The sequence below is a fragment of the Lycium barbarum genome, chromosome 2 (assembly GCF_019175385.1).
Source record: "Lycium barbarum isolate Lr01 chromosome 2, ASM1917538v2, whole genome shotgun sequence".
In the NCBI taxonomy this organism is placed as follows: Eukaryota; Viridiplantae; Streptophyta; class Magnoliopsida; order Solanales; family Solanaceae; genus Lycium; species Lycium barbarum.
The window spans coordinates 24,342,774-24,348,773 of NC_083338.1; the positions used below are offsets into that span (position 1 = coordinate 24,342,774).

General features: G+C 38.4%; 1 long non-coding RNA gene across 1 annotated transcript; it reads left to right on the plus strand.

Moving 5' to 3' along the window:
• The first annotated feature begins 1,758 nt into the window (after positions 1-1,758).
• Positions 1,759-4,768, plus strand: LOC132629415 (uncharacterized). Its single transcript, XR_009578221.1, has 3 exons — positions 1,759-2,163; positions 3,038-3,088; positions 4,479-4,768. It is a non-coding gene; the product is annotated as an uncharacterized LOC132629415 (long non-coding RNA).
• The last annotated feature ends 1,232 nt before the right edge of the window (positions 4,769-6,000 follow it).

The window sequence follows — 6,000 nt, forward strand, 5'->3', positions numbered from 1 at the left end:
GACGTATGCTGGGTAAGGTATTTGATGTACGATTGAAACACAAGCTGAAGATTAAAAAGAAAAATAAACAGGAAAGTGTAGCAGGTGCCATTTGAGTTGGGCATGTGAGGTAAGCCTCGGCATCTTTGTACTCTTATTTGAAATTGTTAGCCCCGTGTAGCTATGATGCGATATGATATGATATGTATATACGTATATGTGTTGGCCCTGTGAAGCATGGTTGGTATTTCCTGTGTACAGGTTTTGGGATAGTAAGAAATGCAGAGGAACCTCTGCCCAAACTTTTCTAGGAATATGAAGAGGAAAATGAGACATAAATTCTTAACATGTCTTGAAGGTCGATACCGATAGGGTAAATCTATTATGTTGGATTAAAAGTTTAAGAGATACCCTCCATGTCATTTGTAAGAAGCATTATCCTTGTTTGGAAAATTTTATCTCGAGAAAGCATATACGAGTAGCAAGTTCGCAATTTATTTAAATGAACCAGAAATATGTTCCAACCCCATTTTGCTTTGGCACAGCCCATGTGAAGGGCAAAAATATGTGGAAGGGCAAAAATGTCCAACGATCAAGTTTCCTCTAATTGAAAGAATACAAAGTGTATGACAAGCAGTTGGGAATTGAGTGGTTCGCTCACGACTCAAATATAATATATATATATATACATGGAGGTAAATATTGAAGACGTACAGGGGGCAACACGGTAACTATATAGTCAGAAAAGTAAAAGAATTCTCGCTAGGTCGGGGTGGGACCCGCTACGAGAACGTTTTGAAAAGCTGTCAAGACCCCGACTTGTCTTAAATTACGTGACAAAGGACGTGCAGGGCAATTGGTGTAATTATAACGGCCTTAACGTGCCTAAATGCATTAAAGTTGTAAGGTTAAGCGTGCTAGGGCCAGAGCAATTCTGGGATGGGTGACCCCCTGGGAAGTAAATTAAAATTTTCACAAGTATAGGAATAAGGGACGAATGGGAAATTTGAGGTAACTTAAAGGAAATTAGGATATGCGGAGTGATTAGAAACACTCAAGAAGTCGGGTAGACTAAGACAAGATAAGCTGGTGAGGAAGAAGATAGCGCAATGCAGCTTGGGAATGAGAGTAAGTTTGAATAAGCGTTTGAGAATTGTTTTGTAAGCAAAATGGTAGTAAATGTGTATTTGTACACATGACACCCCATTCATGATTGTACCGACCGACAGGTGGACCTCAGCAGCCAGTGTCGTGAGGTATGAAAGACATTAACCGAACAGAATTTGAGAGACAAAGCGAAAGACATGGTACAGATATTATAAGTAAACTGACACTAGTTCCGTCGCCAGCTAAGGCCGGGACGTTCCAGCACAACGATGTTCGGAAATAGAAAAAAAAAAAAGGGGCGAGTACGTAAAAGGGGGACAGTAATAGTAACGTTTGGGAAATTTTGAAGGAAAGAAAGAGACCTCTCCGACGTATTATAATACCCCATAAGGCTAGTTGAACATTCGAGGACGAATGTTCTAAAGGGGGGGAGGATGTTACATCCCGTATTTTTGAACGTCGGATTAATTATAAGTTGAGGTGGGGCCCACACGTCAAGATTTTTTTTGGGACATGTGACAAATTATATGAATCACATATGTGAAGTTAAACACAACTCAAGAAGGACCCTTGGGCCAAATCAAAGTGGAAGTCCTCCAAACGAATATTTTTAAGAAAACGTTTTCGGGTGACCTGCCTTTGGGGGGCAAAAACGGTATTATAAGTTTGGAATTTGGAAAAATACCAAGAAATAGAAGTTGTAGATAATTGAATTATCTTTCCAACCATAGGTCGTGGGTTCCCAGGTGACGTCGGGACAAGGAGATATGGACGTTTTAATGCAGAAAGGTTAGTGGGCTAGGCCCAATCCGAGCCCAACCGGGTTAGGCCCATTACCCAAGTTTTTATAAGTGAAAATTTCGGCCTTCCTCCTCATTTTAAGACCTGTAACAACCAGAAAATTCTGGAAAGAGAGAGAGAGGAGCTTTGGAGAGAAGAAAAACTAATTTTGACCAAAATCCGAGCCCCGAATCCCGAAGCCCATGAAGGGAAAAGTGTTGTACGCTGCGTTGTCTTCAATTTGAGCTAAAAATCAACCAAGGAGGAGGGTGATAACGTGGTGGCTGAATTCTTAAGGTATGAATAAGGTTCCTTTTCATTGCTAACAAGTTTATTTAAAGTTTTAACGGATTAGAACGGGAAAATAGCGATATAAATTCGTCCGTTGGCATTGTGAATTATGGAATGAGATTTGAAGAGAATTTTTGGATGAAAATAAATGTAGTTCACTTGTATAATGTGGAGGAAAAATGGTTTAAGATGGCATGAAAAATTGTTGGAAAATGATTATAGGAACTTATGTGATTTTAATGTAATTTTATGTAAATATGGAAATGAAGTTTTAAATGTGAATGGCTATGTTGGTTGGTGGATTTGGAGGGATGTAAGTCCATATTAGCATGAAAGGTTGGTTGTTAAGTTGTTATGGGAAGTTTTGTGATTTTATGGTAGATTTATGTAATTATGAAAATGGAATTGTTAAGGTGTAAATTATGATTATGGTTGATGAAATTGGAAGATGGAAATATGTTATGAATATGTAGGTTGAAGATTTGAAGTTTTGGGTGAATTATGTTTTGGTGGAAAGTTTGTATATTTTGTATATCTTGTGAATATTTCGTAGAAATGATATGAAATATTTCCAAATTATATTGTGATGATCTAGATGATGAATGTGAAACCATTGAGGTTAGTTTGGAAATTGAAGTTGAAATGAAGGTTATGACATTATGTTGGGAAGATAGCTAGTTAAGTTATATTGTGTTTACAGTGATTGTTGTTGTTGTTTATGTTGTTGTTGGGTTGTTGTTGATTGTTTTGGCCGAGTTAAATTCTCGGGGATGCTATATGTATAGGGGAGATGCTGCCCAAATTTCTGTAGGCAATTATGAATAAAGATTGAATACTTAAAGATTGGAAATTGAGAATTGGTAAATGTGACCAATTGCAGATTTTGGGCGAAACGGGAATTGAATTTGGAAAGGCGTAAAGAGCATACAAGGTATGTAAAGCTATCCCGATTATTCTTTTGGCATGTCCTAGGTATACTAGGATCGGATTCGAGCCTCGGAAAGTATTCTGCTCATCGGAATCCGCATTTGAAAATACCCCTTTTTCATTCAATGGAATTGAACCCTATAAGTATGCTTTATTGAAAGAATTGTGCAAACTTCCGCAAATTGTTTAGAAAATTATGGAATGTCCCCAGAATCTCCGTAGGTGACTTTATAAGCTTAAAATACGTAATTTGAGCCCACCGCTTCGTTTGTCCCGAGGTGGGCCCACTATTTCCGATTTTACCCTTTTAGTGGTTATGACTTGTCTTCGAGCGTTTTTTTTAAAGAAATGTTTTTAACTACGCTTGTAATTACTAAATAAAACTTGTTTTAAATATTCCATTAAGTCTTGTAAAACTGTTTCGGAACTTGGAAACGAACTTAGAAAGATTATGCTTCTGTAATCCATTATGACATCCGAAATACACTCATTATGATTCTGTCCGATTTCATTATTTCGATTTGTCATCCGATAGGTCTTATTGAGTCTCTGGAAATATATGACATTCGTTTGAATTATTTTGATAAGCCCCATAATGTATTTTGAAACATGAAAATGATTACAAAAAGCTTATTTTGACATATGCTATTGGGATATCCGAAATGCATACACTATGATTACTGCTCCGCTTCTGTCATATGGTTTGTCATCTGAATTATGCTACTGAGTCTCCGTAAATGTGCTATATTTTAATTTGCATTAGTTTCTCACTACTCCATTCGTGGATGCCCCAATGTTTCCCACACTGAGCCCGGGCCAGGATATGTTGTCAAGCGTATTCCTCTGCATTGTTCGCCGTGCCTCGATGTGAGGGGGCAGGTATACATGTACATGGGTTGTGGAGTATGTTGTGCCATGTACACACTCTGATATGATATGATATGATCTGATATGGCCATCTGATATGATATGTTATGTTACGGGGTTATCCCCTATTCTGTTCCTTATGTGTGGTGGCACCAGCGTCGGGGGGTGGCCACGTTCTGTTTGCCGAGTCCCTTGGAAGGGGTCGGATATGATATGGTATATGTTTCTGTACACACTCCTCATGTTTCGAAAATATGCATTTGATACTTCGGATGTTACACTCACTTCTCTGTAAGCTCTGTTTCGGTTATGATCTTGTTCCATAATGGGACCAGGTACGACATATGTTTCCAGCGAATATTATTTATGCTATATGATCAGCATTTTGCTAATCTGGATATTCAGTTCATTTTCTGTATCTTCTGCTTCGATTATGACTTTGTTTACTACGTTCCGTGCTTTACATACTCAGTACATATTTCGTACTGACCCCCTTCCTTCGGGGGCTGCGTTTTCATGCCGCGCAGGTACAAACGACAGGTTTGCTGATCCGCCCGCTTAGGACTTTATTCTGCTATTTTGGAGCGCTCCTTTATCCGGAGCCCATATTTTGGTACAGTCTTCTGCTATCGTATATATGTACATTATTCAGGGGTACGACGGGGCCCTGTCCCGTCTTATGATTCTGTTATGTTCTGTAGAGGTCTGTAGACATACTTGTGTGGGTTCTGTATATGTTTTGGATGATATGATCTGTGACAGCCTTATCGGCTTCCATGTACTATGTCGGTTCATTTATGATAATTACTAACGCCAATTGATTTTTTTTCATTTAAAAATATTCTGCTGATATGCTAGTTTGGGTTATTGGGTACGTTTGGGTGTCCAGCACGGACACTAGTCGCGGCCTACGGAGTTGGGTCGTGACAAAAATACCTCATTAAAAAAAAGTTACCAAAATGCCTTTTGCGCACTAAATTAGTGCGCAATAGCACCAAAGTGTAAATTTACACCTTGGCCCTATTGCGCACTAATTTAGTGCGCAATAGGGGTATACTAAAACTGCCCACCCATTATTCAAAAAAATAGTTTTGAAATTCACGTTTTTTCCGTACTTTGACTAAAGATTAGTCATGTTTAAAAACGCCGGAATATCAATATTATATATAGAACCTGATATCTTTTTCTGCGAACAATAATGTAGGCTTAACGCATCAAGTATACCTATACGTTTGGATCATCGTTTTAGGGGTTGTAAAGTGCCCCGAAGTAATTTTTGTTTGTTTGGAAACTTGTTATATTTAGGTTTAAGTGTTTTATTTTATAGGGTTTTGATTAATTTAGGATGTCGCACTAGTTATTAATAAACGACAACAAAAACTAAGATAACTAATTATCATTAAGAAAATAATACCAAAAATATATATATAATATTAACATAAAATGTACATTTTATTTACAAATACACAATCTCCATCCCCCGAGGTCCCACATGTGGGAGCCTTTAGAATAACCTTAGGCCTAAGGCGAGCCCCACCACCCTCACCATCATCTCCATCCCCCCTCTTCCTCTTAATCTGTACACGCTCTATGGCATGATCATCCTGTGTTTCCTTCCTAGGGGGCTTGTTCAAAACATGCTTCCTATGGGAGACGACGGTGGTCGAAATGTGAGCCTCGGGAGATGACTCAATCTCAACAGGAGACAGGTCCACAGGCGCAGAAGAATGAACCTGAAATAACATATAAACAATTTAGTTTAGATTTGTGTTAAACTAAACATGGAATAACATATAAACAATTAATAAATACATTATTTTATTGTAAAAATCAAACTTGTGTGTCGACGGGCTCCTGAGATGGCTGGCTAGAGGGCTCATGAGCTGGCTCCTCAGCTGTCTCCTGAGTGGGCCTCGGAGCCGGAGATGTAGATGGTGCCGGAGTAGGAGACAGGTCCACAGGCCCAGAAGAATGAACCTGAAATAACATATAAACAATATAGTTTAGTTTTATGCTAAACTAAACATAAAATAACATATAAACAATTAA